Genomic DNA, 15,333 nt, shown 5'->3' on the forward strand with positions numbered 1-15,333 from the left:
ACCTTTTCATTGGTAGCTCAAGGCAAGTTACATTCAGGTGTTTTATGCATTTCCTTGTCCCCACAGGGCTTACAAAAGTTTGTACCTGAGGCAACAGAAGGTGAGGTGAGCTGCCCAAGGTGCATCAGCAGGATTTGAACCCTGGTTTCCCTGGTTCTTAGCCCCACCCCCCACCCCCTGCTTTCGCTGCTAGGTTTGTTACTTCTCTACATCCTTGGCAATGGTGGAAATATTTTCTGTTAAGTTTTATGTCGTATTTAAAATGAAACACCTCACCTTGGAGAACGAATCCCACTGGGAGTGCCACACATACAGGCCGATGCAATATCATATGCTGAGCCTAGCGCACAGGTTAACGAGCGTCCATAACCCCAATGCAATAAGGGGATCAACACGTCCAAAACGCATGTAGTTAATAGCGCTCATCACGTATAAATTCCTTGAAGATGAGGCTGTTAGCCCAAGGCGCACTTTTTAACCGTCAAATTTTACATCTGTCCGGAGCGGGCATTCAGTCTCCCCGCACGTCAGGAGCTCTTTCTACTTAGTAACCTCCTTTCTCCTTCCCTCTCTCTCCAGATGTGCAAGAAGTGAAATTTTTCCATTGTTTAGATGCTGTCAAACGTGCATATCCATGATAGGGTTTGCTACCTCACCGCTTTCTGATCCCATCTTGGTTCTCTCCCCACATGCATGCATGGAGTGGTACTCTGGATTTTTTTTTTTTTCCCGTGGAGTTCCCTAAGAAGATCAGAACTACGATTCCATGCATGCAATGGGACAAATCCTGTTCAGATGACCTCAGGTGAGGTGACAACCTCAGTGGTACTCTTTGCCACGGATTTTCATAGAAGAGGGAGGGAGAAAAATTGCAGATTTTCCTGTGTTGTGTGGTCAACAGATCTGCCCAGTGATCCATTTCAATGAGGTTAATCCAGTTCAGGAAAGGTGAACTTGTTAAAATACAAACCAGCATTATATAAACCCAAGAAGAAGTGATCCTGTTTTAGACATTTTTTTATTCTTTTGTGGCCAATATGGTTTCAGTGCAGAGGGAATGAGTGAGCTGTCTACAGACTTGAAGTATTATACCCTAACATAATGTTCATGCTTTGCTGTCTAGAAATGAACAATGACCAAGTGAAGGGACTTGGAAAAGTGCTTACTTTGTAACCAATATAATTTCTGGCTCATTCAGCGTTGACCTCATTATCTGATACTAGAGATAGTGTGGGCAAGGCAGGACTGCTCCCACTGTGTTGAAACATCCTTTCTGCAACTCTGCTTCTCAATTGCGTTATGCAGATCTGAGACAGAAATTTTTTTATTTTATTGCTTTTTTATCCAGTAGTACATTTTCAAGGGACTGTACCACAATCAATCAACAGGCAAAGCCTGCAGTGTCCTTATAGCCTGTCAGGTTGAGCATTTGGGTGATTTCATCCATAGTTGCTGCTAGGCAAATGGTTCAGGAGATCTTCTTCAGGTTTACATAAAAGTGCCTTACCACGAACATTGCTGCAGCTGGTCAATAACACGATCATTAATCTCCAGCAACTGAGCACCGGGAAGCTCTTTTGAGACCGATTTCACAAGGCTTAGGTGCCTAACTTTGAGAGTTAGGGTCCTAAATTGTCTCTTTTCAAAATGTATTCAGGCTGAGTCCCTTAGTTTAAGCTCCTAGTTTGATCAGTCTCCTAAATATAGGAGCCCAAAAAGTGGGTGGTGTCTAGGATGGAGTTAGGGTGAGAAAAAAAAGGGACTTAGCACTGATTTTCAGCATGATTTAGGGATCTAAATATAGACAACTGAGGGTCTACAATTGGGACCCTAAGTTTGACTGAAAATAGAGGCCTAATTTAGATGCCTAAATTTAGGAGCTCCAAGTTTTTTTTGTTTTTTTGTTTATATTGGCATCCTTTTATGCTTTCATGTGGGTATTCTGGAGCTTAGCTGGTTACTGGCAGGGACGGGAGTAGATCTGCCATTACACGACTCATGTTCTTGATCTCTGGATTCTGGAGTTTCTTGCTCAGTGATATGGAGGAACGTGCAAACTTCTTTAAATGAGGCTCAGGAGCCAGGTCCTCAAACCCAGGCAAAGGCTGCCGGTTCCTGAATCCATGCAATATCTGCGTCATGTTTCTGCAGATGGTCAGATCTGTGGCAAAAGAGTCTGATGGCTTCCCCCTCAGTCCCCAGAATCAGAAGGTTGGGTTGAAGTCAAATCAGGCTGAAATCCGCCTGGACCAAGTTAGACTTGAGCCGCTCTGGGTGTTCCTAGTGAGCTGTTGCTAATTTCTCAACAAGCAGCTCTTGCTAGGCCTTCTGCCTACTCTCCCTATTACCTATTGCCAACAATAAGTTGCAATCCACATTAAGCCAAGGTAATTAACTATTTACACCAAGAGATATAGTTTAACTAGCTCTGAGGACACTGGTGGGTTAATGCACCTGCTAATGCTCTTGGGCCATTCCCACTCAGTTAAGGCTTGAAGCCCCAAGATCCTACCCTTCCCTTCCCCTGGTCACCAAAATCCCCCCTTCCTCCCAAAAAATAAAACCCTGCAGGCCTCTGCTGCCCCCCAAGTGTTTCTTGAGAATCCCCCCCCCCCCCTCCTGAAGACAACCCCGCTCTACCTAAAATGACAAAAAGATTCATCCCCTCCTCCCCACTCTAGCTGGAGCCTTTCCCCCCCCCCCCTAACTTCTTGGAGGTCTTATCCAACCCGCGGGCACCCTCATCCAAAATGACACCAGCTGACCTAAGATTTACTCTTTGCCACATACGTGGGGGGCAAAGGGGAGCCATGGGTCAGATGGTGACATTTTGGATGATGGCACCAGTGAGGCAGGAGTGACTGAGAATTGCTCCTGCCCCTTTTCCATCCAGGTAGTGAGAGTTTGGAAGGGGGAGGGTGGGATTTTTTTTTTTTTAGGGAGGGAGGTGGGGTTTGCAGAATTCCTTCTGTTGTGTGTATTACTGTATTTGATTTATTGTTACGTTATCCTTATACTTGTTTAGTTAAATCTGTCACAGAAGAGCCTTTCCCTTTAATATTATGTTAATATAGTGGTCAGCCTTTCCTGCAACCAAGCTAGGAGCAGGCAGATTTATTTTAAAGAGGATTTGCTACGACAAAGTTCGATTGGGTTAAATCCAATTTTTATTATGAAATGAGTTTATTTAAAAATGGGATTTCTGGGTTAACTTGGTGGTTTAGGGTCAAGTGATGTGCACTGCCAGGCTGGGTTTTGTTACCCAGGCTGGCTGGCGGGCTGGGATGCTGCGCAGGCAGCACTCACAACCCCTGGGGGAGGGAGTCCCAACCATCACTCAACGGTGACACCTAGTGGCCAGGCAGGGTGCACGTTAGCAATGTTCTGGTGGGAGCTGTGGTTTGTGGACCTTGATCGAGGAGGACAAGTCACTGCTGGGTTAGGTAAGAAGTGAAGGGATAGAAAAACAGGGGTGGGAGAGGAAAACCCCTCACATAGTTGTGAACGAAGAATCGTATTTGAACATTTGCAATTTTGTAGCTTTTATTTCTATTTGTTCTACTTTATAAACAGCTCTGGGCATTTTTTTTTTTTTTTTGCTTGTTAGGATGCTCTTAGGGTTCTCCTTCAGACTTTACATGAGCCTTTTTAAGAGAAGTAGTGCATAGAAAATGTTTTTAGATGTACATAATTATTTATTAATATTAAAACCGCAGCATTTCCCTGGTTAAATGATTTCATTTGCACATGGCTGCACACTCACAAAATGTGAAAGAAATTAAAGAATGTTATAAGATGCAAGAAGACGCTTTATCAAAGCAGGAGGCAGAACGTCAGCTGGCGTTAATACTCAGGGTGCCAATTCAGTTTTATGCCTGATCCTCTGTCCTGGTTTCTTGCCAGGTGCCGATGGGACTGGGATGATGGCCAGATATACTACGATGTCTTTCCCATCTGAGGCTTGATTTACTAGGCCTTCCCTACTCCCCCCACACAACTAACCTCCCAATAAGAAGAAAGAAAGCTTTAGTAGATCAGGCCCAAGTTGCGTCTGTGAGAAAAATGGTTAATACATTTGGCCCTAAGTCAAAAGAAGCCCTTCCTTTGGCTTTACGACCCAAAATAAACCTGGTCACCTTGCCTCAGGTTTTCACGACAGACCTATGACAAGGACAGCCGCACAGAAATCATCGATAGCTTCATTCTACCGTGATGATTAAAGAGACTACAGACGAGCAGCGATCTAGTATGGTAGCTTCTGCTGCAGGAACCAGGAGTGATCTCTAGATAAAGAATGTATCCAGGAGCTCGTGCAATTTACAGCCGAAGAGGACTCATCCTTGCTTATCAGTATTTGACTCCAACATTTCATTTATTTGGGATAAATATGAGCTGATCTTGAGGGGATTTTTACTGCATTATTTCATTGCTTAAAATGTTGTATTAGTCTTATTATTATTGAGCTGTATCAGACTGGTAGGTCTGTTCTAGCTTTCCAGGCAGCTCTGGTTTTCCAAACACCCATGACATTAGTTCCACATTATATAGCAGTCAACACCAGGTACACAAATCAGATAAAATGTGTTATCTCCAGAAACAGACTTCCTATTTTCGGCACATGGTGCCTTTCATTTTTACAGAGGCTAAAGTGACTGGCAGCTAGTAGTTTGGTTTTGCTATGAGCAGAATATTGATCATAATGAAGTATTTTTAAAAATATGTTTTATTTTGCATACAGGGCAGGTGGGCAGCCTGCATCTGGTCAATGTGGCAATTACATTTAAACTACATTAACTTTTTGATTCTGTAAAACTCCATCCAAAGAAAATACAATAGAAACATAGAAACATAGAAACATAGAAATGACGGCAGAAGAAGACCAAACGGCCCATCCAGTCTGCCCAGCAAGCTTCACATTTTTTTCTCATACTTATCTGTTTCTCTTAGCTCTTTGGTTCTATTTCTCTTCCACCCCCACCATTAATGTAGAGAGCAGTGATGGAGCTGCAACCAAGTGAAATATCAAGCTTGATTAGTTAGGGGTAGTAGGGGTAGTAACCGCCGCAATAAGCAAGCTACACCCATGTTTATTTGTTTTACCCAGACTGTGTTATTCAGCCCTTATTGGTTGTTTTTCTTCTCCCCTGCCGTTGAAGCAGGGAGCTATGCTGGATATGCGTGTAGTATCAGTTTTTCTTCTCCCCTGCCGTTGAAGCAGAGAGCTATGCTGGATATGCGTGAAGTATCAGTTTTTCTTCTCCCCTGCGGTTGAAGCAGGATATGCATTGAAAGTGAAGTATCAGGCTTATTTGGTTTGGGGTAGTAACCGCCGTAACAAGCCAGCTACTCCCCGCTTTGTGAGTGCGAATCCTTTTTTCTTCTCCCCTGCCGTTGAAGCAGAGAGCTATGCTGGATATGCGTGAAGTATCAGTTTTTCTTCTCCCCTGCCGTTGAAGCAGAGAGCTATGCTGGATATGCGTGAAGTATCAGTTTTTCTTCTCCCCTACCGTTGAAGCAGAGAGCTATGCTGGATATGCATTGAAAGTGAAGTATCAGGCTTATTTGGTTTGGGGTAGTAACCGCCGTAACAAGCCAGCTACTCCCCACTTTGTGAGTGCGAATCCTTTTTTCCACATTTCCTCTTGCTGTTGTAGCTTAGAGTGATGTTGGAGTCACAGTAACCATGTGTATGTTTATTGAATAAGGGTATTATCTCCAGGCAGTAGCCGTCATTCTGGCGAGCCACCCACTCTTTATTGACGGCCTCTTGATTTTATGAATCCACAGTGTTTATCCCACGCCCCTTTGAAGTCCTTCACAGTTCTGGTCTTCACCACTTCCTTCGGAAGGGCATTCCAGGCATCCACCACCCTCTCCGTGAAGAAATACTTCCTGACATTGGTTCTGAATCTTCCTCCCTGGAGCTTCAAATTGTGACCCCTGGTTCTGCTGATTTTTTCCTATGGAAAAGGTTTGTCGTTGTCATTGGATCATTAAAACCTTTCAAGTATCTGAAAGTCTGTATCATATCACCTCTGCTCCTCCTTTCCTCCAGGGTGTACATATTTAGATTCTTCAATCTCTCCTCATAAGTCATTTGATGAAGACCTTCCACCTTTTTGGTCACCCTTCTCTGGACCGCCTCCATCTTGTCTCTGTCTCTTCGGAGATACGGTCTCCAGAACTGAACACAATACTCCAGGTATATTTTTGAAATGTAATATCTTAGTGCCACAGTTTATCTCTCAAAATGAATCTGAAGTGTGTAGCTCCTGTGACATGGAATAACCCAACAGTTTAAAACCTTGATTCCTCTTTATAGAAGAGCTTTGAAAGTGCCATGCTCTGAATATTGGAAAATATTTTTACAAATATTACAGATCTACATGCATTGGCTATTAATATCAGTATACTAGAATTATCAGGTAGAAGAGCACACTGATGTTGAAAAATAAAAAAAGGTTTATCAAGCATCTCAAGTTGCCTCCAAATTTGTTTACTTACTTCTAGTTTAGAGTAGGGCCATGGGTACATTGCTGCTTAGCTGCAACTCCACTGCACTGCAGTGGTTACCGATTAAACAACAAATTGAATACAAGTCGCTATGTATTTTATTTAAATCCATAAACAAGAAACAAACTGAATGGTTAAATGCATTATTGTGCCTTTATACCCCACAAAGGAATTTGCGTTCTGCAAATAAATGCTTGTTATCAATTCCATTCATCAAAACCGCACACTTAGCAGAGGTCAGAGAACGGGCAATCTCAGTTGCAGGACCCAAATTATGGAATTCATTACCCAAAGAATTAAGACTACAAAAGGACTTTAATATTTTTAAAAAACAACTGAAAACTTTATTATTTAAAAATGCATATGAGTTGACTGCAGAGTAAAAATCAATATGACTGGGCGAGCAATAATCCCTTATTCTGGCTGTTTTGTTACGTTTAAAGCTATAACATCTGACTTATGTGTGTTTTATACTTTTTTATTATGTTTTATATTAATTTATTGGTTTTATTTTAGTTCTCAAGTTTAAATCTATAATTTTACCATATTAGTTATCATTTCTGTGTTTTATTTGAATTTAATTTTATCATGTAGCGAATAATTAATGTTTTATATTGATTAATTTTCAAAATTTGTTTTGTAATATTATATAGGTTTTTGTATAATATGTTTACACCGTTAAGATTGTTTCAGATTGACGGTATATAAAACGAATAAATAAATAAATAACTCCAACAATGAGATTTATCAATGTGACTTTTCAGGAACAGTTGGAGGAGATGATCTCTGTTCCATCTTTAATGGCCAGGACAACAACAGGTCTTGTTTTCAGATTTAAAAGAAAGAAAAAAACCTAAAGGAAGCAAGCAAACCTACATCTTGGACTAATTGTATTCAAATATGTTTAATAAATATTCATTGTGGACATCCTGCAAAACCAAGCCTGTTGGCAGCCCTCAAGGACCAGTATTGAGCAGCCCTGGTTTAAACGATGTCCAGTAACAATCAAGAAGAATTTTATATTCTAATTAAGTAGTCTCACTTTGGCAACGCTTGTGGCCAGAAAGAGGATATTAATATTTTAGAAACTAGACTGCATACCAGCAGTTTCTGGTAGATACAATGGGTTGGTGGAGGGAGCAGCATTTGGAAAGATTGCACAAAGGTTAAGTTCAATTTATTGGATTTTTAAGATAGTTCTGATGGATGGGGGAATTCTTAAAGATATAGGGCTACATTTCAAATAATTATTTAGCACTAAGAGCCTGATATTCAAAGAATGCTCAGAGCCTAATTTTAGGCCCCTAAGTTAGATACATAGTTTATGTATTAATATTCAGCCAATTTTAGGTCTAAATCTTAGGCTTGTCATTGATTTTCCTAACTTTAGGTGGCCAGCACTGGCAATCAGCATTGAATCCCTGACCTGGCTCCTCCCCTAGTCCCACCCACTTTAAGGTACCTAAATGAAGGGGCTGAACTTGGACATAAATTCATTTTCCAGATCTAGGTGCCTAAATAATGAGGTTAGGCGCCTAGATCTTTTGAAATTCAGCCTATAAACTTTCAACTGTAGTTGCATTTTTTTTTAATTTATATTCCGCCTTTCGTGATACCTCAAAGCAGATTAAATTCAGGTTCTGATGGTATTGCCCTTTCCCCAGAAGGGCAATACAATCAGCGTTAACCTGAGAGTTAACCATCTAAGGAATCTTCAAAAGCCAGCTTCTGACATCATAAATTCATTAAATGTTTGCATTTAGGATAAATGGGGGTGTTGGGATGTAGTTTCAGTTTAGACACAGCTGAGTTAGTTTTCAATATGTTATGTCTGAATTGCCCATAGATCAGGCTTCTGATCTTAGGTGTTTATAAATTGCAAATTTAGATGCATAGTTTTCAGGCAATTAGATTTATTTGATGGGAACTAAAAATAGGTGCTGTTTATCAGTGTTTTCATAGTGCAAATCAAAATATTGGAGCACTTTTAGGTAGATTCAATTTAATAAGGTATAAATCAAATTTTTACATGCCTCTGTTATTCAAGTTAAAATTGCAAAATGTGTTGTGGATTGGGTACGTGTGGTTAGGAGGGTTGTCAGGGTGTAATTGACCAATGGGAGTGGGGGGTGTGGCTAGGGGGGATGGAAGGATGGGGGTGGCTGGGGGGCACTGGCAATGGGGTAGGGGCGGGTTTGTGGCTAGGGGGCTTGCAGTAGAGGGGTTGCAAGAGAGGTGTGGTTGAGGTGATGCAGTGTATGACCGAATGGGTTCCTCTACATTGCACATCCCTCCTCCCCTTCTCCACTCCATTTTCCCTTCCTTCCTCCCTTCCTTCTTCGCTCCATTCTCCAGGCAGGTCTTCTCACGGAGCCTCTTCTTCTGCCACAGGGGTTGGGCTCTCTGATGACCTGTTTCTCCCTAGGTGGCTCTTCTTCGGGCTGGTGGGACTTGGGATCCCTATCAACCTGCTCATTCCGCGGAGCTTCTTTTTCCACCTCCAACCTGCTCTGATGATGTCATCAGGCCACTGCTCTCGTGCTTCTCCTTGACCTGCTGGAGGGCAATGGCTGGATGATTTCATTGGAACTCCATCAGGTAGACCAGTTTTCAGGCTTTTTTTTTTATCAGGGGTATTCTGTTAGGGTTTTTCAGTTTTAGCTGAAATCTGAAGAGCTACCCAGAGATTATTGACCAGGCACTTAGACATCAATGCCTGTGAGGGTGAAGGTCCTCTGACCTTTTACGACTGCCTTCTTGGATAGGGTGCAAGCACCTGAGTCATGCTGCCACTTCCTCATCCTTCCTCACACTCTGGGCCAAGTCTCATCCTCTGGGCCAAACTCACTTGGGGAAGAGTTGCCCATCAGCCCCAGAAAAAACCCTCTTTTCCTCTTCTTGGATCATACTGGATATGTCCTTCCCCAAGCTTTTCACTACTTTTCTATGCCTTGCTGCAACTTCCCTTCATTACAGCCTCCTTCTTCTCTTCGCTCCTCTTCTCCTCTGTCTAGGTGTTCGAGTCATTTTTTTGTTGCTTTTGCTGAGGATGTATATAGAGGATAGGCCATATGGATTCACCCAGACACAGACCAGTCTGAAGGCCACAGGTCAACCTCTGAGTAAACTCCTGTTTACTGTCTTGCACTGTGAAATGTTTACGAACAGGCGAGAGTCTGTTTATTTGGTTATTCCATTAAGTCTATGATGAGAAAACTAGCAATTAACTTATACTAAAGCCTGACAGAGAGAATGAAGGTTGCACAGCTGTTTCTGAAATCTGTTAAGAACTCAGAGGGAGGGAACGCTGTTGCTTTTCACAAGTGTTTGTAGTGTATATGGGGAGACAGTGAGAAAGAGAGAGGGAGAGACAGAGCACTGGATATGATGGTACGGCTGATCCTATGGAAATGTAAGCTTTTTATATCTATGTAGCAATTATTATTATCTACCATTACTTCTTCTATTTGATCTGTGCACGGTCTGACCCCGTAACACTGGGTTGCCTCATTTTTCTAGATTTCTGGCCAGGGCTGTCTTCCTTGGTGGAGCTCTGGATCCTCTCCATTTCAGAGCTTGGTTCCAGGAAAACACTTTTTTTTTAAAGACATATCAGCACTACAAATAGATCCATAACAGAACATTATACTGTAAAAAAGAAACTCAAAATCTTCAAAATGGTGCCGGCGCTACCTTTGTCCTCACTATGTCATACAGGTGACGGTCGCCCGTATGACATAGTAAGGGCAAAGGTAGCGCCGGCGCCATTTTGAACTTTGGCAATACGGCCCGCGCGCAGGAGGTCGCACCCGGACCCCCGCTGGACTTTTGGCAAGTCTTGTGGGGGTCAGGAGGCCCCCCCCAAGCTGGCCAAAAGTCCCTGGGGGTCCAGCGGGGGTGATCTCCTGCATGCGTGACGTCGGGACCCAGGAACCAAAATGGTGCCGGCGCTACCTTTGCCCTGTCACATGATAAGGGCAAAGGACCACCGGCGCCATTTCTCTCAACGCAATCATGGCCAGAGAGAGGGAGATCGCGTCGGGACCCCCCCACTGGACCCCAGGTAATTTAAAACATTTGGGGGGGGTTCGGGAGGGTGGGGGATTTGTTCTAAAGGTTCGGGGTGGGTTTTAGGGTTTTTTGGTGTGCCGGTTTTCCTGCCCTACCCCGATTTACGATTTTTAACGATTTAAAAAAACAAAAAACAAAACACGACGATAAGATTTCCCTCCCCCCCAGCCAAAATCGATCGTTAAGACGATCGATCACACGATTCACACCCCTACTATCAAGCTAGGGCGAGAGAACATAGTAGAAATCTCATCTTTGTGAGACTTTCCTCGCTCCAAATGATGTCAAATCTTCACTGAGGTGTACTGTGCTGTTCGTATGTCTCACTCTGCATGTAAAACTGGCCCCTAAACCCTGGACCGGATGGTATACACCCCAGGGTTCTGAAGGAACTAAAAAATGAAATTTCAGATCTGTTAGTAAAAATGTGTAACCTATCATTAAAAACATCCATTGTACCTGAAGACTGGAGGGTGGCCAATGTAACTCCAATATTTAAAAAGGGCTCCAGGGGCGATCCGGGAAACTACAGACCAGTTAGCCTGACTTCAGTACCAGGAAAAACAGTGGAAAGTGTTCTAAACATCAAAATCACAGAACATATAGAAAGACATGGTTTAATGGAACAAAGTCAGCATGGCTTTACCCAGGGCAAGTCTTGCCTCACAAATCTGCTTCACTTTATTGAAGGGGTTAATAAACACGTGGATAAATGTGAACCGGTGGATGAAGTGTATTTGGATTTTCAGAAGGCATTTGACAAAGTTCCTCATGAGAGGCTTCTAGGAAAAGCAAAAAGTCATGGGATAGGTGGTGATGTCCTTTTGTGGATTACAAACTGGCTAAAAGACAGGAAACAGAGAGTAGGATAAAATAGTCAATTTTCTCAGTGGAAAAGGGTAAACAGTGGAGTGCCTCAGGGATCTGTATTGGGACACCTACTTTTCAATATATTTATAAATGATCTGGAAAGGAATACAACGAGTGAGGTAATCAAATTTGCAGATGATACAAAATTATTCAGAGTAGTTAAATCACAAGCGGATTGTGATAACTTGCAGGAAGACCTTATAAGACTGTAAAATTGGGCATCCAAATGGCAGATGAAATTTAATGTGGATAAGTGCAAGGTGATGCATATAGGGAAAAATAATCCATGCTAAGTTCCATGTTAAGTTCCATATTAGGAGCTACCACCCAAGAAAGAGATCTAGGCGTCATAGTGGATAACACATTGAAATCATCGGTTCAGTGTGATGCGGCAGTCAAAAAAGCAAACAGAATGTTGGGAATTATTAGAAAGGGAATGGTGAATAAAATGGAAAATGTCATAATTCCTCTGTATTGCTCCATGGTGCTATTACTAGCATCAGTAGCATGGGATAGACTTAGTTTTTGGATACTTGCCAGGTTCTTATGGTTTTGATTGGCCACTGTTGGAAACAGGATGCTGGGCTTGATGGACCCTTGGTCTGACCCAGTATGGCATGTTTTTATATTCTTATGTTCTTACCAACACCTCACCTCGAGCTATTAGCTGGTCCTCCTATAGTGATATAAATACTTGACTACTGTGAAAGCCTCCCCAGAGATTCTCTCTCTCTCTCTCCCTTTAAAAAATTTGCATTCGCACCATGTGGTAACATAAATATCGCATGTGTTATGGCATTATCACATGTATTAACACATTTTGATGAATGAACCTATAAATTCTTTAACTGATTTGGATACCATGGTACATAAATTTTCAGTATCTAATAAAGAGGAATTTAGCCTCTATGTTTTTTCATATCCAGTGCTTGCAACACTCCTAGAGGCATAAGAGCAGGTAATGACCAGAGATTTGGCATGTTAAAATATCTAGGTGCCCTGCGTTATGCACAAACTCAGCCACACATAGAAAGAAATCTATGTGACTGTAGGTATTGTGCCATTATAAAAAAAAAACAGGTCTTCTTTGACAGAGGGTACCAGGCCCTCCAGATCTCCCCCAGCCCCAGATGCTGCATGAGAGATCTCAAGCCCTCTGTCTGTCCTTTAGTCACATGTGATGACCTATGGGATCGTGCATGTATTCCATTATCCTCACAAAATGTTTGGGAGAGATGAGAAACTCTTTAGGATCCCTGATAACTGCCTATAATAATCCCTCTTGCCACAGATCAGGGGTGGCCAACTCTAGTCCTCAATGCCACAAACAGGCCAGGTTTTCAGGAATCCACAATGAATATGCATGAGATAGATCTGCATGCAATGTTATCTGTTTGTCTATTGTTTGCTGCTTTGTTCCATTGTCCTGGCCTGTCTCCCCTGTGAGGTATGTAGGCTCCATCACAATTCTATCTAGGCATTCAATCTAATCTCCAGATGGTGTTTTGAATATCTAATGATGATTGAAAATCTGCCCATTATTTATATCAACAAACTTACTCTATATCTCTAAATTCCCATTTAGATGCACAATTCTTCTTTGAAAATTTAGCACATGGAGTTACAAAGTGTGAGCAGGTCAGGAATTTTCTGAGTTTCACATTTTTACAACTTCTTCCTATCTATGTGGTGCTAGTTAGGTTTCATTTATTTGCTATTGTAACTCCAAGTTGGGACACATAAAATAAAAGAGGTCTGTTGGGAGGTCTTTGTGCTCCTGGCATCAGCTATGTGGGTTACAAAATAATACATTGGTTGGGTAGATGGTGGACTAGACCTGGCTTTGAGATTAAGAGCAATATTTTCTCATATTGGATAGGGAAAGCACTAAAATCCTTCTTTTGCCCTCTGTGACCATCTGACTGTACCTTGGCACAAACTCTTCATTCTTCTCTTTCTTACCCTCACTTCTTTGGCAGATTGGAAACCTCAAACCCACAACTCTGGAGTTCAGCAAAATAGAGTCTCATACAATGGGTTGTATTTCAAAATTATTCTTCTGGGGTACCAGCAGTCAATTCCCAATCAAAATGACCAAAAGGATGAGTCTCAGGAGTCAAAGCAGAGATAAATAGTAGCAATCAAATAATCACATTGTTATGAACTCTGCTGCCCGCGGGTCTCCCCCGCGAGCAGACTTACTCACAGTGCCGGCTTCTTCACCCGACGCGGCAGGACGCCGCCGTCGGGCCTTCTTGCGGCTGGAGCCGTGGTCTTGTCTGCCCCACGCGGCCCGGAAGCCGCCCTGGATCCTCATCTCTTCCGCGGCTGGAACTGCGGCCTTTCTCCTCGGGGCTGGGACTGCCCCCGACGCTACTCCCTCCATCGCAGCGCTAGGCCGCAAACCCCTGTTCCCTCCGGCGGCTGGAAGCGGCTGGAGCTGCTGCCGACATCAGGGCCTGCTCCTCAGGCTCTGCCTGCGTCTCTGAGTGTTGACGGTACAGGCCGCTGTCCGCGGTCCTGCACAGCTCCCTGCTGCTTCTGCTGCTCCTTAGGCGCTGGCCCGCACCTCTCTGCCGGATTTAAAGGACCAGGCACAGGAAGTGTGCTGGCCCCACCTTTAATGGGACTTCCTGCTTTAGCCCTAAAAATGGCTGCTCCGTCAGTCTGTTCATTGTCTTGCATCAGCGTGACTTCCCTCTGGAGGCTCCTGCCTGCCAGACCCTTGTAAGGTCTTCTGTTCTTCGTGGAGCTCCTCGTCTCGTCTGTCTTCTACCACGTCTTCTCGCCTTGGTGTTCCGCCTGAGGTCCCGGTCCATGTTTTGATGTCTCGTCATGATCTTCCACCTCCTGATGTGTCTGCCTTCCAGGATGTTCTTCCCTGTGTCTTCGTCTGGTGCTCCTGAGTCTTCTGTTCCTGCAGAGCCGTGGTTCCCGGATGGTGTATGCCCGAGATTGGTGCGGTCTGCAGGTGGGATTGGTCCCTGCGCTCCGGAACCTTCGTTCCCGCCAGCCTTAGAGGGAGCTTCGGGTGACACCGGCTTCGTCATTGGAGTCCCTCCTTGCCTGGGTCTTCCCTGCGCTGTCCCGCTCTCCTCGTGGTCTGTGACCAGCCTTCAAGGGCTGTGTAGGGCGCGCAGTGGGACAGGGTGGTCCACGACTCAGTCCCGCAGGTGGGCTGAGTAGGGCGCCCTGAGAGACAGTGCCAATGTCCTCCTGCCTTGTGTTTTGCCCTGTTTGGATGTCAAGTTCCTCGTTATGCCCGTCATGCCGTCGCATCAACCAAGTGTCTCCGTCAATGATGCCGTCGCATCAACCCAAGTGTCTTTGTCAAGGATGCCCTCGCATCAACCCAAGTGTCTCCGTCAGTGATGCTGTCGCATCAACTAAGTGTCTAGTCTGCGATGCTGCTGCATCGACCACAGTCCTGTCTACGTGTCAAGGCCTCCGTCTGCCCTCAACCTCACGCCAGGCCTGCTGCTCCATGCTGTTCCACAGCAGGTCTGAAAGGGCTCGGAATGGTCGGAGGACCATTCTACTTCCAACATCCTTGGGTGTTGGCCTTGGGAGCTTGCAGGCCCGGCAGAGGGTCAGCCCGTTAGCCATGCAGAGCCCACCGTCAACCCTCGGCTTGGCCCTGAAGGTCTGGGCCCGGGCTGGGGCCCAAGAGCACACTAAAACCACCAAGTGTAACAGAATGCAAGGCCTTTCGAGGCCAAACACAACACACATTTTGCATTTCCTCTTCCTCTAGCAAAGCATCTAAGTCTTAATCTCCATCTCCACACATCTCTGTTGCATTTGCCATTCTTCTACAAAAAGCTCATTAGTACTCACATCTCATTACTGAATTCTTGTCATAAGGAACTCTAGATTAGG

The sequence above is a fragment of the Rhinatrema bivittatum genome, chromosome 11, assembly GCF_901001135.1.
Source record: "Rhinatrema bivittatum chromosome 11, aRhiBiv1.1, whole genome shotgun sequence".
In the NCBI taxonomy this organism is placed as follows: domain Eukaryota; kingdom Metazoa; phylum Chordata; class Amphibia; order Gymnophiona; family Rhinatrematidae; genus Rhinatrema; species Rhinatrema bivittatum.